The sequence below is a fragment of the Chionomys nivalis genome, chromosome 8, assembly GCF_950005125.1.
Source record: "Chionomys nivalis chromosome 8, mChiNiv1.1, whole genome shotgun sequence".
Lineage (NCBI taxonomy): Eukaryota > Metazoa > Chordata > Mammalia > Rodentia > Cricetidae > Chionomys > Chionomys nivalis.
The window spans coordinates 90,760,794-90,787,333 of NC_080093.1; positions in this window are offsets into that span (position 1 = coordinate 90,760,794).

Below are 26,540 nucleotides of genomic sequence, written 5' to 3' on the forward strand. Positions count from 1 at the left end.
TGATTACTGCTTACAATGGACTATGAGTTAATAAGTAACTTAAATGTTCCCCATTTGAGAAGATGGCTGGATTGGAAGAAAACTTTAAGAAATTACAACAAATAGGACATTGAAATAATCCATAAAACCTCAACTAATCCTTATGAGAATAATATTTTTAACTACATTCTTTTGAAATCTGTGGATGAAGACCTTTGAGTTGAATGCAAGAATACTTTCTCTCCACACTTACTTTAGGAGATGATTCAGATATTTGTCTATAAGATAGATAACCACTTTTCTAGGAAAAGAGTGTAGATTACCAGGGAGTAAGGAAGGAACTTGACTATCAGCAGAGGATGCTTGTACTTGCTTCTTACCAGCATTTGGTCTGGTTATTTGCACAACTATTGTTTAAAGTGGCCTCTGGGACTCAACCCACTCCAAAAGCTGGAGTGCAGCAGCTTTTGACTTCCATCCTGGTTCCACTGTACACAGCATGCCAGTGTCCACAAAAAAATACTATTGAGGGCTGGGGAAGCATTCCCAAGGCCCTGAATATATGGAAAAAAGGACTGTGCTACTAAGTCTTCTTACTCAAAATTTCAATGGTACAAATTTGGTAAATGACAGCACAGGAAAACAAGGAGAAAGAAAGAAAAAGGAAAACATCAAAAAAATACCTTGCAAAAAACACTGGTTAATCAACAGACACACATTTGATTGACAACTCTCCTTAAACATGTGATTATAAATAAATATTTCTGAGAAAAGAACTTTGAGTGAGAAATGAGACTGAAAGCCTCTGTTCAGTACTGATGCAGGGATAGACTAAAGGATAAGAGGAAACTATTAACTATGTTTTGGGCTGGGGGGAGGCTGAACCTACACTAAACTTCCTACAAGGCTGACTTATTAGAACTCAAAATCCTTTTGGAGAGTTGGAATTCTGTGTGTCTCAAGTTATCTTGGGCTATCTTAGCCCCTAAAAAGATATTTAATCTTCTTCTGTATTTGTGCTAACAACTGTCTAACTATGAGAGAAGTATTTAAGAAAATATACACAAACCTCTACCTTCTACCAACTCAAAGGTTAAAAAATGTCATCAGATAGCATCTGAGGCCCAAAACAGAGATTCTCTCACCCTGATGGCCACAGCCTCAGTCAAGTTTCTGCCAATGTGTTGAAAAGGAATTGATTAATAATTTTAATTTTTCTTTGACTATGAAAATGTCTCTGAACTGCTACCATATTAGAACAAAATATTTGCATGAAGCTCAATCATTCCTGGGTCTTGGTCACTTACATTTAGCTACAAAATAAATTGTCTTATATCCACTGAGGTGAGAGAATTTGTTTTGCTTTCTCTTTAGTTGTATCTTTGTTTGTTTGTTTGTTTGTTTGTTTTGAATCAACAGAGCTGTACTTTGAGGAGAAATCTTTGTCTAATTCATAAAACACAACACTGTGGCCCCTCTATCTATAGTCAATGTTGCCTCACTCTCTGTAATCTGTAGTAAGACAGATCCTAACTCTTCTTAGATAACAGCACACGAATAGCACAACAGAACTAAAGCAAGACTTAGCAGACATTAAAAAAGATAAACATTTCTGGAGCTAGGAAAAACAAAGGGAAATCTCACCTTTATTCATTGAAGTTTAATTGATCAAATGAATTATCTGGGAAGAATAAAGATTTTAAAAGCTAGTATACACATTAATATGCAAATGAGAGAACTACAGGATGGGGAAAATCATAGAAAAGCAAGCGGCTTTGGGTTTAATATTATTTACAAAATTATATATTTTATTTTTCTTTTTAATTACAAACTTATTGCTTTTCTCTGTCCCTCTATCTCTCTTTGTCTCACTCTCTCTTTCTTTCTGAATCTGTCTCTCTCTTGTCTGTCTGTTTCTTTTTTTTATTTGTGTGTGTGTATGTATTTTCCTGGAGGATAATATCAAAGTACATAGAGTTCACAGACAGGGTAATAGATAGTTTTAAATGTCTGTTTTGAAATAGTTTTGAGAATATTAAGGTGGGACACTTGAAAAACAGTAATTTTCCATGTAACATCTCATTTTTTCACTGCAGTGTGAATAGATGGGAAATGGAAAGGCATACCTTTTTTTGATTTGCAGAGGTCAAGAGATGAAGAACATAAGCACATCATAATGCAAAAATGGTTTCAGCCCATCTTCAAAAGTTCCCACAATCTATCACAGTCTCAAAAATGTTTAAAAATCTAATGTTCAAAGTCTCTTCTGAGACTCATAAAATCTCTTAATTGTAATCCCTTAAAAAATCAAAATAAAAAAAACAGATTACATTTTTTTCAGCACACAATGGCACAGGATATACATTAGAATTCCAAAACATAGGCAAGAGAGTATAATGAGGAAATACTGGATGAAAACAAGACTGGAAACCCACTGGACAAACTCAAAACTCTTCATCTCCATGTCTGATGTCAAAATGTTCTTTGTATTTCCATTTGCATACAGCTTTTTTGAATGCAACAAAAAAAATCTAAGAATATGTCTATCAGTGTGAGAGTATAGCAGAGTCACTATGAAGATGGAAAGCAAACATCCAGTCTTGTGGAAGATGATCTCAGGCACAGTAGTAGGAAGGGAGATGATCTGAGAACTCCTTGGATGACAGCTTGAGAGAAGATATAACATTGAAGTTTGGTGATAGAGACAGCCTGTTACAATGTGATGGAGTAGAGCTAAGTTTTGAGTAAGGTGGAATACATTCCTCTCTCACATGGAGCTTATCATGATGCTGAAGGGGTGCCTGGTCTCTAGCAGAAAAGGAATAATAGGGTTACTTCAAATACACCAGGAGTCTTCGAAGATTTCTTCCCTTTTATTCTAGCTGGAGAACCTATGGATGAGACAAGGAATAGAAGAGTAGGTTCATTAATAGAGGAAGAGACAGACTGGGGATGTGTTTCATTCAGAGAATTGGATGGTTATGAAGTAGAGGCTAATGCTTCCAAATTAGCAATTGCATTAGCTCCAGTGTCATCTTTGGCTATCTGCTCAGAAATGTCTTGGTGTCTTCTGCAGTAGATGACAAGGTAAGTTGTAAGTGCTTGTGAGTCAGTTTGCTTTTAATTAGAGGAATCTGTTTAAGATGAGAAAACCTCACTTTACCAAATTAAGGCATGAAATTTGAGAATGTAGTAAGCATCTTCATGGTCAGTGTGGGCATTTGTTGACAGAAGTTTCTGTCCTCCCAGATCCCTTTTCCATTCAGCTGCAAAGAAACACACAGAAGTCTACATAATTTATAAACTGATTAGCCTATTAGTTCAGGCTTCTTTTTAACTCTTATAATTTATATTAGCCCATAATAATTGTCTGTGTTAGCCACATGGCTTAGTACAATTTTTGGCAAGGCAGTCACATCTTGCTTCCTCTGCATCTGGGTGATGGCTACAGACTGAAATTTCCCTCTCCTAAGAATTCTCATTGCCCCACCTCTTCTTCCTACTTGGTCGCCCCGCCTATACTTCCTGCCTGGTTACTGGCCAATTAGTGTTTATTTAAAATACAACTGACAGGGTACAGACCATTGTCCCACAACACTTCCACTTTTCTTTTTATAACAAGAACTCTGAATCAAATCTCCTTTGTTTAGCTTTTCTACTGACCATTATCCATAGCAACCTGCAAAAAACATTCTAAACAAAGGCAGACATCTATAATGTATTTTTTGGGAATATAGGCATAGATTTCTCTGGATACTTCCTGATGATTGGGGGCACTGATAATCTTATGTGAATCTAAATAAAATTTAGAATTATGATCAAGTCCTAACTGGAGCATTCTGTGAAGCTTGACCATCTCAGGGAGTAGCCTTTGAACTGATTTGGATGTAGAACTCAGACATCTGGGCCATTTCTTTTATTGGAGAATTCTCAGGGGATCTTCCTTGGTCAAACCTTATTTTTCTTAATGCAGAATGAATCCACAATACATTATTTCCTGTGGAAACAAAAGAAAAACCTCTTCTCCAAAGTAACATATTTTTGACTTCAATTTTAAAATCAAGGTATTTTCAAAATACCTATCTTGGGTTAATTCGGCAGCATTTATAAACAAATGTCTTTTACAAGATTTTGATCCCTCCTCAGCCATCAAACAATTTGAAGACAAAACAACAACCTATAGTATATAGATTCGCTGTGCATTTTAAACTCTATTTCTGTTATTTTTATTTTTAATTTATGACTTTTTGAGACAGAGTTTCTCTGTGTAACTTTGGCTGATCTAGAACTCACTCTGTATACCTGGCTGTCCTTAAACTTACAGAGATCTGCCTTCCCCTGCTTCCCAAGTACTGGAATTAAAGGTGTGTGCCACCACACCTTGAACTCACAGAGATCTGTTTGCCTCTGCTTCCCAACTATTGCAATTTAAAGTATGTGCAACCATACCAAACTTCTCTATTTTTTTCTTTTTTTAAAGGACTTTATCTTTTTTTCCACAAGCCTACATATGTTATTAAACACTCAGTAAACCATTTAAAGATTTTCTTCATCTTTGAATCTATCTTTACTATATACCTCTCTTTTTCTGACCACATGAATCTTTAATTTGCTAAGTGATATGGTAGGATTAAAGCCATGGCTTTGATGGCTGAATTTAACCCATTCCTTAGCTTTCTGAGAGCCTAGATTCATGACTGAAGTTCTGGCTGGAACCATATTTACTGCCACAATTCTATGGAGTTTCAAGGTCCCTGCCACCGCCAAAAAGCATGTGGTCAGCTTTTCATCAACATCATTTAAGTGTTTCATGGCAGGACCTCTTAAAAAAGCTGCAAATTTCTACAACTAAAGCTGAGTCAGGAAGCCTCTCTTAAATAAAAGCACTTGCCTCTAGCAAGAAGAACCCACCTGAAAAGGTACTGCTATCAAGAAGTGCTTAATTTATTCTTTTCTCTATATATAATAACTTCCCAAGCTCTCTCAGGCTTTTAAGTGGATTTGGTAAGCCCTACATTGGCATGCCATTCTCTTTTTTTTTTTTTTATTCTTTTTTAATTAAAATTTCCACCTGCTCCCCATTTCCCATTTCCCTCCCCTCCTCCCAAATATTGCCCTCCCCCCACTTCCCTCCCCCTATCCCCACTCCTCTTCTCCTCCCCCCACTCCATTCCCCCTCCCTCTCGATACTGAAGAGCAGTCCAAATTCCCTGCCCTGCGGGAAGACCAAGGTCCTTCTATCTACGTCCAGAAAGGTGAGCGTCCAAACAGGCTAAGCTCCCACAAAGCCAGTTCATGTATTAGGATCGAAACCTAGTGCCATTGTCCTTGGCTTCTCATCAGTCTTCATTGACCGCCATGCTCAGAGAGTCCGGAATCAACCCATGCTTATTCAGTCCCAGACCAGCTGGCCTTGGTGGGCTCCCAATAAATCAGTTCCACTGTCACAGTGGGTGGGTGCATCCCTCGTGGTCCTGATTTTTTGCTCATGTTCTCCCTCCTTCTGCTCCTCATTTGGACCTTAAGAGCTCAGACTGTTGCTCCAAATTGAGACTCTGTCTCTACCTCGATCCATCAGTATAGGATAGGGTCATTTCAGGTTCCCTCTCCTTAGTTGCCCAAGGTACCAGCTGGGGACATATTCCTGGACACCTGCGAACCCCTCAAGAGTCAAGTCTCTTGCCAACCCTAAGATGGCTCCCTTAGATAGGATATATACTTCGCTGCTCCCGTATCCATCCTTCCTATATCCCAACCATCCCAATCCTCCGAGCTCCTCCCATCCTCCCCTTCTCATATTTCTCATCCCATTTCCCCTTTGCCCCATGCCACCTCACCCGCAAGTTCCCAGTTTTTGCCCTGGAATCTTGTCTACTTCCCCCTCTCCATGCGGATGACTATATGATTTTCTTTGGGTTCACTTTCTTATTTAGCTTCTATAGGATCACACATTATATGCTTAATGTCTTTTATTTTATGGTTAGAAACCGATTATGAGTGAGTACATCCCATGTTCCTCTTTTTGAGTCTGGGATACCTCACTCAGGATAGTGTTTTCTATTTCCATCCATTTGCACGCAAAATTCGAGAAGTCATTGTTTTTTACTGCTGAGTAGTACTCTAATATGTATATATTCCACACTTTCTTCATCCATTCCTCCATTGAAGGGCATCTAGGTTGTTTCCAGGTTTTGGCTATTACAAACAATGCTGCTATGAACATAGTTGAACAGATACTTTTGTCATTTGATGTGGCATCTCTTGGGTATATTCCCAATAGTGGTATTACTGGATCTTGGGGTAGGTTGATCCCAAATTTCCTGAGAAATCGCCACACTGATTTCCAAAGTGGTTGCACAAGTTTGCATTCCCACCAGCAATGAATGAGTGTGCCTCTTTCTCCACAACCTCTCCAGCAAAGGCTATCATTGGTGTTCTTGATTTTAGCCATTCTGACAGGTGTAAGATGGTATCTCAAAGTTGTTTTAATTTGCATTTCCCTTATCGCTAAGTAGGTTGAGCATGACCTTGGGTGTCTTTTGGCCATTTGAATTTCTTCTGTTGAGAATTCTCTGTTCAGATCAGTGCCCCATTTTTTTATTGGGTTCATTAGCATTTTAAAGTTTAGTTTCTTGAGTTCTTTATATATTTTGGTGATCAGACCTTTGTCTGTTGCAGGGTTGGTGAAGATCTTCTCCCAGTCAGTGGGTTGCCTTTTTGTCTTAGTGACAGTGTCCTTTGCTTTACAGAAGCTACTCAGTTTCAGGAGGTCCCATTTATTCAATGTTGCCCTTAATGTCTGTGCTGCTGGGGATAAACGTAGGAAGTGATCTCCTGTACCCATATGTTGTAGAGTACTTCCAACTTTTTCTTCTATCAGGTTCAGTGTGTTCAGACTAATATTGAGGTCTTTAATCCATTTGGACTTGAGTTTTGTGCATGGTGATAGATATGGATCTATTTTCATTCTTCTACACGTTGACAACCAGTTCTGCCAGCACCATTTGTTGAAGATGCTCTCTTTTTTCCATTGAATACTTTTAGCTCCTTTATCAAAAATTAGGTGTTCATAAGTTTGTGGGTTAAAATCAGGGTCTTCTACTCGGTTCCATTGGTCGACTTCTCTGTTTTTATGCCAATACCAAACTGTTTTCAATACTGAGGCTCTGTAATAGAGTTTGAGGTCAGGGATGGTAATGCCTCCAGACGATCCTTTATTATATAAGATTGTTTTGGCTATCCTGGGTTTTTTGTTTCTCCATATAAAGTTGATTATTGTCCTCTCAAGATCTGTGAAGAATTTTGATGGGATTTTAATGGGGATTGCATTGAATCTATAAATTGCCCTTGGTAGAATTGCCATTTTTACTATGTTGATCCTCCCTATCCAAGAGCAAGGGAGATCCTTCCATTTTCTGGTATCCTCCTCAATTTCTTTCTTCATTGACTTAAAGTTCTTGTCAAATAGATCCTTTACTTCCTTGGTTAGGGTTACCCCAAGATATTTTATGCTATTTGTGGCTATCGTGAAGGGTGATGCTTCTCTGATTTCCATCTCTGCTTCCTTATCCTTTGTGTATAGGAGGGCAACTGATTTTTTGGAATTGATCTTGTATCCTGCAACGCTACTAAAGGTGTTTATCAGCTGAAGGAGTTCTTTGCTGGAGTTTTTGGGGTCGCTTATGTACACTATCATATCGTCTGCAAATAATGAAAGTTTAACTTCTTCCTTTCCGATTTGAATCCCTTTGATCCCCTTATGTTGTCTTATTGCTATTGCTAGAATTTCAAGCACTATATTAAAGAGGTATGGAGAGAGTGGACAACCTTGTCGTGTTCCTGATTTTAGTGGAATAGCTTTGAGTTTCTCTCCATTTAATTTGATGTTAGCTGACGGCTTGCTATAAATAGCTTTTATTATAGTTAGGAACGACCCTTGTATTCCTAATCTCTCTAAGACCTTTATCATAAAGGGATGTTGAATTTTGTCAAATGCTTTTTCAGCATCTAATGAAATGATCATATGGTTTTTTTCTTTCAGTTTATTTATATGATGGATTACATTGATAGATTTTCGTATGTTGAACCAGCCCTGCATCTCTGGGATGAAGCCTACTTGATCATAATGGATAAATTTTCTGATGTGTTCTTGGATTCGGTTTGCCAGTATTTTATTGAGTATTTTTGCGTCGATGTTCATGAGTGAGATTGGCCTGTAGTTCTCTTTCTTGGTAGTGTCTTTGTGTGGTTTTGGTATCAGAGTAACTTCAGCTTCATAAAAGGAATTTGGCAATGACTTCTCTGTTTCAATATTGTGAAATACATTAAGGAGTATAGGTATTAGGTCTTCTTGGAAGTTCTGGTAGAATTCTGCATTGAAGCCATCTGGACCTGGGCTTTTTTTGGTGGGGAGGTTTTTTATAACAACTTCTAATTCTTCGCGACTAACAGGTCTATTTAGATTGTTCACCTGGTCCTGGTTTAACTTTGGTATATGGTACTTATCTAGAAAAGTGTCCATTTCTATAACATTTTCCAATTTTGTGGCATACAGATTTTTGTAGTAAGATCTAATGATTCTCTGAATTTCCTCTGAGTCTGTGGTTATGTCTCCCTTTTCGTTTCTGATTTTGTTAATTTGCGTATTCTCTCTCCGCCGTTTGATTAGTTTGGATAGGGGTTTATCAATCTTATTGATTTTCTCCATGAACCAGCTTTTTGTTTCATTGATTCTTTGGATTGTTTTCTGTGTTTCTATTTTGTTGATTTCAGCCCTCAATTTGATTATTTCCAGTCTTCTACTTCTCCTAGGTGAGTCTGCTTCTTTTTTTTCTAAAGCTTTCAGGTGGGCTATTAAGTCTCCAATGTGTGCTTTCTCCGTTTTCTTTAAGTGGGCACTTAATGCTATGAATTTTCCTCTTAGCACTGCTTTCATAGTGTCCCATAGGTTTGAGTATGTTGAGTCTTCGTTTTCATTGAATTCAAGAAAGACTTTAATTTCTTTCTTTATTTCTTCCTTGATCCAGGTGAGGTTCAGTAGTTGACTGTCCAGTTTCCATGAGTTCATAGGCTTTCTGGGGATAGCATTGTTGTTGAATTCTAACTTTAATCCATGGTGATCTGATAAGACACAGGTGGTTACCGATATTTTTTTGTAACTGTGTAAGTTTGCTTTGTTACCGAGTATGTGGTCTATTTTCGAGAAGGTTCCATGAGCTGCAGAGAAGAAGGTATATTCTTTCCTATTTGGGTGGAATGTTCTATAGATGTCTGTTAAGTCCATTTGATTCATTACCTCCCTTAATCCTCTTATTTCTCTGTTAGGTTTCTGTTTGAATGACCTGTCCATTGGTGAGAGAGGAGTGTTGAAATCTCCTACTATTAGTGTGTGTGGTTTGATGACTGCCTTGAGTTTTAGTAACGTTTCTTTTACATAAGTGGGTGCTTTTATATTAGGGGCATATATATTCAGGATTGAGATTTCATCCTGGTGAATTGTTCCTGTTATGAGTAAAAAATGTCCATCTCCATCTCTTTTGATTGATTTTAGTTTGAAGTCAACTTTCTTAGAAATTAGTATGGCCACACCTGCTTGTTTCTTAGGTCCGTTTGCTTGATAAACCTTTTCCCAGCCCTTTACTCTGAGTAGATGTCTGTCTTTGTGGTTGAGGTGTGTTTCTTGTAAGCAGCAGAATGTTGGATCCTGTTTTCGTATCCAATCTCTTAGCCTGTGCCTCTTTATAGGTGAGTTGAGTCCATTGATATTAAGTGATATTAATGACCAGTGGTTGTTAACTCCGGTCATTTTTCCTTTCTTTCTTTCTTTCTTTCTTTCTTTCTTTCCTTTGGTAGTAGAGTTTGTGTGTTTCCCTTCTTCAAGTTGTGCTGGTGAAGGGTCTTTAGATGTCTGAGTTATTGTGGGCATTGTTGGACTCCTTGGTTTGTGATTTTCCATCAATTACTTTCTGAAGGGCTGGATTTGTGGCTACGTATTGTTTAAATTTGTTTTTATCCTGGAAAACTTTGTTTTCTCCATTTATAGTGAACGAAAGCTTGGCTGGGTATAGTAGTCTGGGCTTGCATCCATGGTCTCGTAGTTTCTGCAGTATATCTATCCAGGACCTTTTGGCTTTCATGGTTTCCATAGAGAAATCAGGTGTAAGTCTGATAGGTTTACCTTTATAGGTAACTTGACCTTTTTCCTTTGCAGCTCTTAATATTCTTTCTTTATTCTGTATGTTTTGTGTTTTGATTATTATATGACGAGGAGATGTTTTTTTTTTGATCCAGTCGATTTGGTGTTCTGTATGCTTCTTGGACCTTCAAAGGAATATCTTTCTTAAGGTTGGGAAAGTTTTCTTCTATAATTTTATTAAATATATTTTCTGGACCATTGAGCTGTACTTCTTCTCCTTCTTCTATCCCTATTATTCTTAGGTTTGGTCTTTTTATTGTGTCCCAGATTTCCTGAATGTTTTGTGATGAGAATTTGTTGGTTATGCTGTTTTCTTTGATGAGAGTGTTTATTTTCTCTATGGTATCTTCAGTGTCTGAGATTCTTTCTTCTATCTCTTGTAATCTGTTGGTGGTACTTGTCTCTGTGGTTCCTGTTCGTTTATTCAAATTTTCCATCTCCATCCTTCCCTCGGTTTGTGTTTTCTTTATTACTTCCACTTCGTTCTTCAAGTCTTGAACCGTTTCCCTTACCTGTTTGATTACTTTTTCTTGTTTCTCTTGGTTTTCTTGGGTATCTTTGAGATATTTATTCATTTCCTCTACCTTTTTGTTTGTAATCTCTAATTGGTTGTGGCAGTTTTTCACCTCCTGTTTAAGGTCCTCTATTATTTTCATAAAATTCACTTTTGAGTCGAATTCTTCTAATTCTTCTGTATTAGGGTTTAGACTTCTCATTTCGGGATTCCTGGATCCTGGTGATGTCACGTTGCCTTTCAAGTTGTTGGGGGAATTCTTGCATTGGCGCCTGCCCATCTTTTCCTTCAAATGGAGCCAGGAGAGGCCTGATGTCTTGGACCAGTCTTTGCTGTGACTAACTCTCTAGGTGTATCTCCTCAGTGTAGGGGCAGGAACCGTTCCCTTCCAGGTGAACTCCTCAACACCAAAACATGGATGCGTGGTATTCCAATGACCCGCGTAAAGAAGGCCGAAGGCAAGGGGTCGGGCGGGGTCCAGTAGAACACAGGCGACACTGCAGTACAAGCTGGAGGTGCCTGCGCTCCCTTTCGGGGGTTGCTGAGGCCTGCCCGCTGCTCTGGTTGGGTAGCCTTAGTGTAGGGGCGTTTGTGCTCTCTACCGGGACCGTCCGCCCCAGGATAGTACACACTCACCCGTCCCGATGAAACATCTTGGCACCTACACAGGAACTCCTGGATGCCCCAATGAGCCAGGGACTAATGGAAGTAGGGCGCAGGCAGAGCAGGTCCAGCAGATCACAGCAGAGACTGCAGCCCCAGCAGCAGGGGCCCGCTTTCCCTGGCGGGGACCTTGAGGCCTGCCCTCTAGTCAGGGACTCACTGCTCTGGGTTGGTAGCCTTAGTGAAATGGCAGGAAACTGTTCCACAGCTAAGGACCTTGCAGACAAGGCAGGTTTGGGGGTGGGGGTGGGGGCGGGTGTGTAGGAGAGCAAGCCCTGCAGCAGGAGCTGGGGGAGGGGTGTTTGTGCTCTCTACCAGGACAGTCCGCCCCAGGATAGCACACACTCACCTGTCCCGATGAAACTTCTCGGCACCTACACAGGAACTCCTGGATGCCCCAATGAGCCAGGGACTAAGGGAAGTAGGGCACAGGCAGAGCAGGTCCAGCAGATCACAGCAGAGACTGCAGCCCCAACAGCAGGGGCCCGCTTTCCCTGGTGGGGACCTTGAGGCCTGCCCTCTGGTCAGGGACTCACTGCTCTGGGTTGGTAGCCTTAGTGAAATGGCAGGAAACTGTTCCACAGCTAAGGACCTTGCAGACAAGGCAGGTTTGGGGGTGGGGGTGGGGGCGGGTGTGTAGGAGAGCAAGCCCTGCAGCAGGAGCTGGGGGAGGGGTGTTTGTGCTCTCTACCTGGACAGTCCGCCCCAGGATAGCACACACTCACCCGTCCCGATGAAACTTCTCGGCACCTACACAGGAACTCCTGGATGCCCCAATGAGCCAGGGACTAAGGGAAGTAGGGCGCAGGCAGAGCAGGTCCAGCAGATCACAGCAGAGACTGCAGCCCCAGCAGCAGGGGCCCGCTTTCCCTGGCGGGGACCTTGAGGCCTGCCCTCTGGTCAGGGACTCACTGCTCTGGGTTGGTAGCCTTAGTGAAATGGCAGGAAACTGTTCCACAGCTAAGGACCTTGCAGACAAGGCAGGTTTGGGGGTGGGGGTGGGGGCGGGTGTGTAGGAGAGCAAGCCCTGCAGCAGGAGCTGGGGGAGGGGTGTTTGTGCTCTCTACCTGGACAGTCCGCCCCAGGATAGCACACACTCACCCGTCCCGATGAAACTTCTCGGCACCTACACAGGAACTCCTGGATGCCCCAATGAGCCAGGGACTAAGGGAAGTAGGGCGCAGGCAGAGCAGGTCCAGCAGATCACAGCAGAGACTGCAGCCCCAGCAGCAGGGGCCCGCTTTCCCTGGCGGGGACCTTGAGGCCTGCCCTCTAGTCCTGGCATGCCATTCTCTTGAGAGAAGTTTCTGTCCTGCCTGATCCCTTTGTTGTTCACCCCCCCCAAAAAAATACACATTGGTCTACATTAATTATAAACTGATTGGCCTATTAGCTCAGGTAGTTATTAACTCTTATATTAGCCCATAATAATTGTCTGTTTTATCCACATGGCTTGGTACATTTTTGGGCTAGGCAGTCACATCTTGCTTCTTCTGCATCTGGGTGATGGCGGTAATGTGAAACTTCCCTCTTCCCAAAATTTTCATTGCCCCATATCTACTTCCTACCTGGTCACCCTGCCTGTACTTCCTGCCTGGCTACTGCCCAATCAGCATTTATTTAAAATACAAGCAACAGGGAACAGATGATTTTCCCATAGTAGACATTAACATTTTGATTTTAGGCTTGTGGAAGGTCAGTAAATTCTGCCTGTTTTGAAGCAGTAAGTGATAACCATCTCCCAAAACAGTGACTATCAAGTACAAGTAACTAAATATTTCTACAATACATTTATTAAACCATACTGTAATCATGTATCTTTTAAATAAAGATACTAATTATTTCTCTCAGTATATTCCTGAACAACAAAATAATGCTAATCTTGGCATTAATGAAATTAAATTGTTGATGACCTTATATCCTATCATTAACCACCTTTGTTAGGACTGTTTGCTTGCCCAAAGCTCTGATCTTACTTGAAACTACTTTACATCCTTCAAATGACTTAAATTTATGACTAACCCTATACCTAAACCACAAACTATCTCCAGTTGAAAACCACTTGCAAATAAAAATTTAGTTTTCTACATTGGAGTCTCACTGGGTAGATAAACCATTGTTAAAGTCAGGTCCCATGACCTACAGTAGATAGCCAATGCAACAAAGTTGATGGCTTTCTCAGAGATGCATTGTTTGTGTCATAATGCTGTGTTAGGGCTTTTTTATTAATTTTTAAAGTATATGTTTTATATATATATACATATATATATATATATGGTTTCTAGTTTTGTGTTTCTATGAGATTTCTGTGTGCAAGCATATGATGTGTTCCTTAGTCTTTATGTATTTCTTGTGATTTGTCTTTGGCTCTTATTCTTCTATTTGTTTGGGGATTTTGTCTTTTTCTGGTTTCCTTTAGTTTAGTTTAGCTTAATATTTTTGATGAATATTTGTTCTAACGAGAGAGAAAATTTGGTGTGAATTTGGATGTGAGGGAAGGTGAGGAGGGTCTGGGCAGAGCTGGAGTATGGAACCTGTAATCCTAATATGTTGTATGAAAGAAACTTATGTTCAGTATAAGAAAAATAGAAAAAATCTGTTAGACTTAATTCAAGATTATGTCTGCTGGTTCCATTCACTCTACAGTAAGTAATAGGAATTGATAGTTTCTTTATCATTTAATAACTTTATATTGTATACATGTTCACTATATATGTGATGTACATATATATCATATATTGCATGTGTTCTGTCATAAATGGAAACAGTAAAGGAAACCTGAAATGAAGATTTCTAAGAATGAGAATGCAGAGAGGAGGTAAAGTGAAGGTATAGAAGACAGAGAAAGACAGGGGCAGAATGCATGAAATATGGAAATACTAGGGTGAGTTCTCTTAACTTTTAATTTGTAATAACCATGGACAATTATAAATATTTATACAGTTAAGGACAAAATATTAAAGTGTTTGTATTATATTATGGAATTTTTTCATTCAGCATAATTTTTACAAAAAAATATAATTTTTAAATTGCCAAACTTATTTCAAATCTCCCAAAATAAGCTGCATTCAGGGGCACTTATTTGTTACAATAAAACTATTCTTTTTCCTTAAAAAAAGTAAAAAAAAAAAGGCTCCAATCAATTGGATTTCTGCTGCTGCTGCTGCTGATATTAAAAATGTTAAGGTACAGTCAGGAAAAAGCTCTGCAACCTTATCAGATGTTTTACAACTTAGAGCTTAAATTCTGTTTACTTATCTTAGGTATACCAAAGATTGTCTTACCCAAATGATACAAACACATAAATCTCTAATAATAATATTCATGGTATTTTATATCTGTCCCCGCTTTGATTTCTTTGAGACAGAGTCTCACTGTGTAGCCCTGGCTGTCCTGCAACTTACTATGTAGACTAGGCTGACCTCAAACTGACAGAAATCTGCTTGTCCCTGACTCCAAAATTCAGTATTAAAAGTATGTGGCACTAGGCCTCACTTGCTGATTTGAGGAAATGGCCCCTATAGTGAGTGACACTATTAGGAGATGTGACATTGTTGGAGTAGGTGTGGACCTGTTGGAGGAAGTGTGTCACTTTGGGGTTGGCTTTGAGATCTTCTTTGCTCACACTGTGTTCACTGTGACATACATTGCTTCTGCTGCCTGTGGATCAAGATGTACAACTCTCTCTCCTTCTCCATCACCCTATCTGCCTGAATGCCCCCACCATGATGACAATGGACTAAACCTCTGAGACTGTAAGCTAGCCCTAGTTTAAAGTTTTCCTATATGAGAGTTGTTGTGATCATAGTGCCTCTTCACAGCAATAGAAACCCAGAATAATATACCGGCTTATGGTGTTTTATATCTTAAAATCATATCTTTCTTGATTTTTAAAGTTTTTTTGTAGTATTCTTATTCAGAATTTTTAAATATTTATATTTTTAGTAATAATGCTTTTTAAAGAAAATACTTGAATATGTACAGAAATTAGTATTTTTCCACTCAAAAACGAAGTAGAGTCTATCACAGTAAAGCCAGATAGAGCCCTATGTCCCTTCATAAATATTAAAACTAAGGTCATACTTAGCTATAGATACAAGACCTGCAATATTCTGATTTCTATCTAATCATTTTATTAATTATTTAGAAAATGGGAAAATACAATTTTGTTAAAAGAACATTCGAAAGAATGCTATATTGTTATCTAATTTCCTCTGTAATATAACTGTTCATTTACTTCCTCAACCTAAAATCTGAGTTAATAACACAGATCAAATGAGGAACCAAAGTAAGAGTTATAGTCATCTAGCTGTCAAAGGCCAGCCTTCCTAAGGATTAGAACTGGCCATGTGCCCAGGTTGAGGGACACACCATGTGCCCCAGTGAGTCAGGTTTGGACACCTGTCCTTGATTAACAATAAAAGAAAACAGAAAAACAAGATTTGTTCAGTGTACCCCATTGTGAAAAAGGAAAAAGATCCAGTAATACCCTGCAAGTCCATCTTCATGAACCTGAAGAGCTGAAGTTTAAATAGAGTAGCACACCTGCTGGCTATTTGCTATCTTTGTCCCTTCTTTAAGAAAGTCTGACAAGCCACAAATCTCCTTCCTAGAGAAGAGGTTTCAGCCCTGGCTGGGCAGGATTTAGGCTTCCTCTTCTCCTTGCCCGAGATTCCTTGGAAATTTCAAGTTCTTGATGGCCCATTGTTTTCATAATCTGGTAGCTAAAATGTAGCACAGTTTCTCTTTAGAATATATCCATTCCTGCTGTGCAAGCAAGATTCTCCACATGAGGTTATAGGAATTTCCAGAAGAGAGGCTAGAGTTAAAAGATACAAAATTGCTTCAAATACTGTAAGCATCAAACAAAACAGTGCATAAAGTACAGATGGTATTGGCACAAGGAGAAAACACATAATCAGTTTAGTCAAATATGATAATACACGTAGATTTTTTGTTGATTAAAATATTCACTCCCCTCATTTGTTGTCTTTACTTCCTAGGAATACAGTATTCCTGATTTTAACTCTGGTGTAATATTCCAAATATATTTCACATATAAATGTTTTCTTATCTACTGAAAATGAATAAAAGAAAAAAATCAAACCCATCACAATGGCTAATAAATTCAATAGTATAATTCATCAACTTCTTCTTAGGACCGTATCTTAATTAGGATTTCCATTGCTATGAAGTGGCACAATGATCATAGAAACTCTTATAATGGAAAAACATTAAACATTTAATTGGGGTGGCTTACTTTTCAGAGGTTTTAGCCCATTATAATCATGGTGCAACATGGTGGCATGCAGGCAGACCTGGTGCTGGAGAGGAGCTGAGAAGCCTATATCTTGATCTTCAAGTAACATCAGTTAGTTTTATTCAAAATAATGGTATCTGACTTGTAACTCTGACCCTAGGTGGAGACACAATTTTCTAAAATACCCAGAGTTTATAAGATCACAAGGACATATTATTATCTTTCATGTAGGTGTTAACCCTGTAGAGGCTGAGAGACCAATTCCAGCTCCTACCTAGGGTTCCAAAGTTGAAATGCTTCTCAGGAGCAAAGAGGATATAAAGAATTTCTATAATAACTTCACACAGACAGGTGCATGCTCTTCATTTCCTGTGTTCTTTATTGGTCTGTTTCTACTCTAATAATCCTGCCCTACCTCTAACTTCACCATGCTTCTTTTAGATTCTTTTTCTATTCTAAAAACTCTTCTCCACAGTAGCCTTGAAGTGATAAGGAGATGAGCCACACACCATGGCAATACAAAGGTCAAAGGCCATTGGAGACAACCTCGACAAGATGGGGGCATGCACAGTGCCCAATGACAACTTTGAGACACAGATCCATTATTCACAGACTGGCAAGTAAAAAACTGCCATGCTTTTTCTTAGTAACCTTTGTTAGACATCTGTGACTCTAACCTTGTGTCAATTGTAAAGTTTTCTTTACAATTAAAAAGTATTTAGTCTAGTTAAACTTGTTCTGAGGAGAAAGTGAGTTAATCATGTGTTAGCAAGGCAGGCTTTTAGATGTCTGTAGTCTTCATGGGTCAATAGAACTAGTTATGATGCATGTCCCAGTATATATTCTATGTATCAAAGCTACATAGCTAAATGAAAAGTCATCTATTTTACAGTCCACAGAAGTGTGTGCCCTTAAGATTGAGATGCAATCATAAGATTACATGTACTCATTAAATGAAAATATGTGGTAACAGGGAGAGTCATAGCCATTTTTGTACAAGCGAAATTACAGAAGAAATTACAGCTTTCAGAGTAAGCTATAATTGCTTCATAGCCTGCAATAGCTCGTGACAAACACTCCTAACCTCTCACCCTTTTCTGCTGGGAAGCATGTAAATCAGTCTTAGGGCAGCACTTTCCTATCTGCTGGCAGAGTAAATCCAGGGCACACTTGTTCTCTATCTCTCTTGAGATCTATGGCTCAACAAGTTCAGACATGTCTTAACTCTTGTCCTTGGGCATCTGTGAATGTCACAAATGAGGTCACTTTGCCTGGACACTAACACTGACAACCTTTCCACCAAGGAAGATAATTGCAGGAAGCTAGACTTCTAAGTTTATACAAAGACCCGGTTGAGAGATCAAAGGCATTGACTGTGATCATGTTCTTGTCAGAATCAAATATTGCTGGGGGCAGTCATTCAATATACCAATGTAAGGTGAACATTATGCTTGGTAAACTGGCCTATCTCATCTTTTTTAGATAAGGTATAAGGGTATAATAACGCAAGCCTAGCTGGTGCTAAATTCTTGGCAATCCTCCTGCCTCAGCTTCATCAGTGCTAGGATTTTATGAGTTGCAACCACGCCTATCCCATGTCACTATTGTAAGTACAATCTAAAATTCTAAGGTTACTTTCTGGGGACACTCTTGGTGTTTTCACTCTTTCAATCACCCATCCTCAGAAATACACACACACAAAACACACATAGAGATAGATAGATAGATAGATAGATAGATAGATAGATAGATAGATAGATAGATAGATAGATAGATAGATAGCAAGTATAAAGAGGCGGGAGGGTGAATTGAAGGCCTCAAAAAGTAACTGAAACTCTTAAAGCAACAAGGCACGGAAGTAACAAGGAAGATAGCTGAAGATTTTGTACAAACAATAGCTCAATTTAGCCCTTGGTTTCTTATGGGAGGGGTTTAAATGTTCCACACTGGGAACAAGCCAAGTCAGATTAAAAGGAGTATGTGTTTCTTCATCCCCAGAGACACTCTGAGGGACACCCTCTGGAAAACTGGCCAGTAGCAAAGTAATAAAGAGGAGGCAGGAGGGTGAATTGAGGGCCTCAAAAAGATAAAATATGTACAGATGTATGTTATTATGCTGATTGTGTTGTCTTTTGTGTTCTGGACTAGAGAAAGACATTTGATTCTGGGAACTGCTAAGAAAGGTATTTTGACTTTAAAATACGGGCCTAATGATTTGATACTTTGGAAAAGAAGTTCTGCTTTTGTTTCCACAGAGGATGAGAACTTGTGGATTCATTGCAAATTTATGTGGTTTGAATCACTGAGAACCCCTGAAATGTTGATGTAAAATACTCCCAAGAATGCAGCACCCCCGCTCAGCAGGAAGTAGCCAGACAGGTTGTCGATGCCCAAATTCTCTAAAAGATTATTAAAGTGGGGCCCTTCATTGGTTCCAGAGAAGAAACAGTGAGCCTGCTTCCCTGAGTTCTGCTCTGCTCCATGCAGCAGTTTGGACCCAGAGAGAATGTGACTGGGGCCTGAAGGCAACAGGAGCAGAACTTTGATAGGTGGGTGTGGCGAAAGGCATGTTGTCTTGCCCCAGTCGGTGCCCGGCCTGGGGGACATCTCAGGGTGTCAAGAGTATCAGCAAATATGGCAACAAGTGTTGGATCATAGAAGATGGGCTGAAGAGAGACCTTGGAATCACCGCAGCTGTGATTGCCATTATTGCTATTTCTGCCAGCACAGATACTGCTGTCTGAGTTGCTCTCTCCCAGACTGTGCAGATGGCTGAGACTGTCAACCAACTGGCTGAAAGAGTCAGCAATACTTTGGACATTCAAATCTATCTTAATGGACATATTCAATTGGGCATATGAACCTTGAACCAACAAATGGCTCTGGTTCAGGAGCAAGTGGACTATCTTTGGACTTTTCAACAGCTGACATATTCTAGCTTTTATCATGTTATGTGTGTTACTCCTGGCACTGTATTGCATGCTTCTGTTCCTGTTATGGGACTCAACCGTCATATGAGAGGGGTTGGAATACTTCTTTTGTTAATTTACCACCGAATTGGTGCATGCTAGATGGTTGCAGTGGTGATCTGGCTTGTTGGTACTGTCAGTCCTGGGAATACTTGGTTTAGGGGTATGTGTCTGAGTAACCATGGACGAACAATACTTTGGGGGCAGGATGCCACTTAAGACCGGGAATATTAGAGGGCTATTTTCCACGACAGGCAAGGTATTCCACCCAAAGTAATAAAATAAAATGGAGAGAGTTGTTGTGATCTAGCTGCCCTCACTACCCCTGACCGACAGCAGAGCTTCTTTTGTGGTCTGTAATTGACAGAAATGTTTGTGTTCTTTCTTTCTGTTGGTTTTCCACAGAAGCAGTAGAGGTATCAAAGGCTTTCTTTAGCTCAGGAGAAAATAAAGGCTGCTGCTCTTCCACCTGAAAAGAAGCCTCCTTGTCTAAGTCCCAGCACCCCCCGCCAGGTTCGGTATCCATGCTGCACTGGATGTGAGCTTACCAACATGATGAATATTAAAATTTGTGGGTTTGTATCTTCTACAATTTTAATTCTGAAAAGGAAAAGTAACATGAATATGTTTTAAAAATGTTTATTAGGTGTATTTATTATTTTCTGTGTATTACAGCCTTAATTAAGATCTTAAATTTATCATTTGAATATTGGGATTAGTTTTTTTTAATCTCATTTGTTTATTTTTTTCTGATAATCTATTTTATTATTATTATTATTTAAAAAATCCACCTCCTCCCCTCCTCCCATTTCCCTCCCCCATCCTCCCACTTCCCCTACCTCTCCCTCTCCAGTCATATGAGCAGTCAGGGTTCCCTGTCCTGTGGGAAGTCCAAGGTTCTCCCCCCTCATTCTAGGTCTAGGAAGGTGAGCATCCAAACTGACTAGGCTCCCACAAAGCCTGTACATGCAGTAGGATCAAAACCCAGTGCCATTGTCCTTGGCTTCTCAGTCAGCACTCTTTCTGCCATGTTCAGGGAGTCTGGTTTGATCACATGCTCCATCAGTCCCAGTTCAGCTGGCCTTGGTGAACTCCCATTAGATCAGCCCCAACGTCTCCGTGGGTGGGTGCACCCCTCGCGGTCCTGACTTCCTTGCTCATGTTTTCCCTCCTTCTGTTCCTCATTTGGACCTTGGGAGCTCAGTCCAGTGCTCCAATGTGGGTCTTTGTCTCTATCTCCATCCATTGCCAGATGAAGGTTCTATGGTGATATGCAAGATATTCATCAGTATGGCTATGGGATAGGGACATTTCTGGCTCCCTCTCATCAGCTGCCCAAGGAACTAGCTGGGGACATCTCTCTGGACACCTGGGAATCCCTCTAGAGTCAAATCTCTTGCCAAGCCTAAAATGGCTCCCTTAATTAAGATATATACCTCCCTGCTCCCATATCTACCCTTCCTCCATCCCTACCCTCCCAAGCTCTCCCCATCCTCCCCTTCTCACTTTTTTCTCCCCATTTCCCTTTACCCTCACCCCACCCCCACCCCCAAGTTCCCAATTTTTGCTTGACCATCTTGTCTACTTCCAATATCCAGGAGGATAGCTATATGTTTTTCTTTTGGTTCACCTTCTTATTTAGCTTCTCTAGGATCACGAATTATAGGATCAATGTTCTTTTGATATACATATAAACCATTTAATTAAATTAATTGACATAAATTTGTTTTAAAAATAATGCCTATATCAAAATACCTTATTAACATACAACATCTCATTTGGGGTGTTTAATATCGTTGAGTGTTTTAAAAAATAAAGTTTCATTTATTACTTTTTCTGAACATGTTCAGGAATATTAAGATTAATGTAGTTAGCATTTAATTTGATAGCTTAATTAAAATCATATGATGAATTAAGGAGTTTCGTTCTAAATGAACATTGCCTTCAGTATTATAGATGTTTATAGTCTCTTTAAAATATTTGATTCAAGGGATCAAATATCATCTAGGCTTTACTTAAACAATTTTAATAATTTATGAAATAGACTTTAAAATACCCTTTTCCTGGGTTTATATACATTAAGGGTACCTGAAGAGAATAAATGTATTAGCTGTGGCAGTAGATGCATAGATGTCATCTGTGATTTTTCTTTCATGTTTTTCTTTGAGTTCATATTTTAAAGAATTAGTTATACATCAATTTTTAAATATATATGAATGTGGATACACGTGTCTCCAGGGATATTTACAAAGATAAAAACCTACCTTTTCATCTATTACAATGTCTTTGCTACTTGGTCAAAGGTTACTTAATCCTATTTAGGTAACGTGTGTTTGAATCCTGTTGTTCTCCACTGATTTCAAGTCTCCATCAACCATGTGTCATTAATTGATGTATCTTTTTTATTAAGTTTGAAGTGTCAGTATTCTATTTTCTCCTTTAATGCTATATACTAGTTCTTCTGTATCATTTTTCTTTCATATAAACTTTGGTTTCTTATTCTCAAAAAAATTGGAAGTGTTTTGTTAAGGTTATAGTGAATCTATAATGATCAAATTGTAGGAGCAAGTGAGATAGTTGATCTGAACTGACAACATAACTAGACAGAAGATTCTGGCTATGGAGAGTTTTTCAAGTAGGGCTGACAGGTCAGTGAGGAAGCCCCTGCTCTGAATAAGGATGGGATTATCTATGGGGTAAACTGCTCCATGAAGAAGTGGGATGGAGGCAGCACACAAAGTGTCAGTCATACTTTTCACAGTGATGGCTTCTATTGCTGTTGGCACCTGCTGACATTAGAGGCCAGCTCTTCAGCTCTTCATAAAGGACTCAATTCCAGCAACTCCCCAAGACTTTCAGCATTAGACTGAGAGTGCAAAGGCATCCTTCCTGGGCTGGGAACTTTTTTCTCGGTCATTGAACTCATTATGTACATACTCTTTAATGTCTTCTATCAGAAATTTACAGTCTTCTTTACATTAGCAAACCTGTACACATTTTATTATGTTATCACTTAACTGTTTTTATTGGTATTCATGTAAATAATAATGTGCTTTACATCTGAAATACCACTCACTTATTCCTTGTTGGTATAAAAGAACATTTTTGTTTTAATCTTATAATGGGAAATTTTCTTATATTCATATTAGTTCAAGGCAACTTTATTGTGAACTCTTCTGGATATTCTGTATACCGCATCATATTATCTATGAGAAATCATCTTCTTTTTAGTTATTGCTTTATATATATATATATATATATATATATATATATATATATATATATATTATTTGCACTTTTTACCATTTTTATTACCCACAACTTCAAGTTGGGTGTTGAGTAAGTGTAATGAGAAGGGGGATCCTTGCTTTGCTCTTGTCATTCAATACTTTAAAAGATGTCACCTGCATGTTGTTTGCATATGCTTTTTGCCAAACTGAAGCATTTTTCCCACTTTCCCTATATGCTGGATTTTAAAATCAGGCTTGAATTTTGCATTTGGTCAAAGTACCTTCTTGACTGATGGATATAATCAGCTGATAGATATAAAATTTTCTTTTTAGTGAGCTGATGTAATGTATGTTCATTGGTTTTAACCTGTTGAGCTGGCTTACCACATCTAGATAGTACCCAGCTAAAGATGATCAAAAATTCTATTGTATTTTGGTGCGGGAGAACAATTCTATATCTGTCAATTATGTTTTAAATAAACGCTGATTGGTTGGTAGCCAGGCATGAAGTATAGGCAGGAAAACCAGACAGGAAATAGAGGTGGCACAATGAGAACAGGAGAATTCTGGGAAGAAGGAAGCCCATTCCTAGCAGTTCTACCCAGATCACTGAAGAAGCAGGATGTGACCTGCCCCACTGAAAAAGGTACTGAGCCATGTGACTAATGGGTTAATATAAGCTACAAGAGCTACAAGAGCTAATAAGAAGCCTGAGCTAATGGGCCAATGATTTTATAACCTTATATAGACTCTCTGTGTGATTTTCTTTCGGAGCTTACCAGTTGTGGACACTGGGCAGGATATAAACTCCAACAAGTAGGCCCTGCATGCTACAGTATTTTGCTGGATTTCATATGATAATAGTTGCCTCTGTAAGATAAGAGATGTTTGTTTGCAGATTTTTTTCATGTAATGTCTGATTTGAAAGTAAGGTAAGATTGGCTCAGAGAATCAATTAAGAAGTAAGATATGTTTTCATTTTTAGAAAGAAATTATTTTAAATCTGTATCAAATTTTCTTACATGAGTTCTTACATACATCTGAAGATATTCTTACATACTTCACATAATTCACTGTTGTCAACTAGGCCAAGGGTTTCTATTTTTGATGTATGCTCATCATTGATAAATAGAAAACATTATAAAGGTGAATTCACCTTATATTTCTATTTTTTTATTCATTCTGCTTTTTTTAAGTGTTAAACCTGGACCGTCTTGCATGCTAATCACATACTCCAACACTGAGATCATTTCTAACTATATTTAATCTTTCTTGTATAATCTTTGTCCTGTTCTTCTATACTGACGATTTACTGGTGTTATTTGCTCTTCATAAGATTGGACTTATATCTGGCTTCCAACATCTTGTTTCTCATTTCTACCTCAGATTTTACCAGAATGCATACAGAACATATATGTCTACAAATATTTTACTCATAACATTTCAATTCATCTCCCATAAGTTACTGATAATTTCATAGTTCTCCTCTTAGTCAGGGTTCTCATAATAAATGCACATATTGCTGTATTTGTGATAATATGGGCTTGATCCCCCGCCACCTATGTTCTTCCAACTTCTTTCAATACTTATTTGCCATGCTCTTTCCACATTATCAATTGTTTCATAACACTTCAGCTCCCTGCACCAATATCTGTCTTCTTCATTCTGGTCTATAACAGACTTCCTGAGACTGAAAATTTACAACAAACAGAATTTAGAGCTTACAGTTCTGGATATTGGGAAATCTGAGATCATTACACAGGCACCCAAAGGCACCTTCTTGCTTCTTCACCACACACAGGCAGAGGACAAAGAGGCAGAAGGCTGTTGAACTCATCATTTGATAATGATGTGAATCTCATCTTTTGAGATAAGGATTTATTGGTGAGAAAAGAGGAGGTAGAGGGAATCGGGTAAAGGAAAGCAAGACAGACTATAGGGAAAACAGGAAATTATAGTTTAAAGCATGCCACCTCTAGGTGTGGGCTCAGAAATCACAAAACTGAGTTTTATGGCCAACATTTTAATTGACATTTTGATGTGACAAAGAAATGAAATGTTTTAGTTAAGTCACGCTAAACAAAAATAACCAAAAATCACATATGAAACCTCACTCAATATCTTCTGGAATTGATTAAAAAGCACACAATTTAAAAGGTGGCACAATCTATCTCCTTCTTAAGAAGCACCCAGTCATTCTCTACTATGTAACTTTAAAATCAAATTCTCCTTTGCTTGGTACTCAGTGTTTGTTCCATAGGTCTCAATTCTTTTCTCATGGAAATGAAAACTGAGAAACACTGGTAGAAGACAGACTCTCTCTCTCTCTCTCTCTCTCTCTCTCTCTCTCTCTCTCTCTCTCTCTCTCTCTCTCTGTGTGTGTGTGTGTGTGTGTGTGTGTATGTGTCTTTCTCTCTCTGTCTCTCTGATCTTTTCTCCTTAGAATTTCCAAAGTCCTTACCACTGACAGTATATATAGATGCACTATATGGGTAAAGCAGCTTTACAAAGTACAACATACACACCCTAACAATGCTGAATGACCTTTTATTTCACAATTAAAACAAGGATGAAAAGTTCTTGCAGAATTATAGACTTGGTACACTATTTCCATTAGAGAAGAAACTAATACTTCCAAAGTATAGGACACGGACTAACTGCCTGTTTTCAAACCAGCCATGAAGCTGCACACAGGAAGCAGAGAGAGCAAACTGTAAGGCAACAGGCCTACAAACCCTTAAGCCTGATCCAATGTTTACTTCCTACAGCAAAGTTTCATAGGCTGAGAAGAAATGAGGTACGTTCTAGAATTTCCCTACCTCCCAAGTTTTACTGCTTTGGGACAAAGGTTTAAACTCATAAGCATATGGATCATGTCTCATTCAAATCACAGTATTCTACTCCTGACTCCCAGAGACTCATGCCATATCATAATGCAAAACCCTTTTAGTCCAACACAGAATTCCCCATAGCCTCAACATTGATCAAAACTCCAAAGAATACAGTCAATTCTGAGACTTAAGGCTAAATCTGACCTGTGACATCATGAACAATAGTAAAGAAGAAGAAGAAAAAGAAGAAGAAGACGAAGAAGAAAAAGAAGAATTTAAAACAGAATTGCATATTTCAACAGTGACATAGAATATGCATTTGCACTTAAAAATAGGGAAAATGGGGATTTATTTATTTATTTATTTATTTTTATTCTTTTTTACTTAAAATTTCCAACTGCTCCCTGTTTCCCATTTCCCTCCCCCTCCTCCCACATATTGCCCCCTCCCCCCGCTCCCCTCCCCCTATCCCCACTCCACTTCTCCTCCCCCTAGTCCACTCCCCCTCCCTCTAGATACTGAAGAGCAGTCCAAATTCCCTGCTCTACAGGAAGACCAAGGTCCTCCCACTTCTATCTAGGTCCAGGAAGGTGAGCATCCAAACAGGCTACGCTCCCACAAAGCCAGTTCATGTATTAGGATCGAAACCTAGTGCCATTGTCCTTGGCTTCTCATCAGCCTTTATTGTCCGCCTTGTTCAGAGAGTCCAGTTTCAACCCATGCTTATTCAGTCCCAGTCCAGCTGGCCTTGGAGAGCTCCCAATAAATCAGTTCCACTGTCACAGTGGGTGGGTGCATGCCTCGTGGTCCTGAAATATCTTGGGGTAACTCTAACCAAGGAAGTGAAAGATCTATTTGACAAGAACTTTAAGGCATTGAAGAAAGAAATTGAAGAGGAT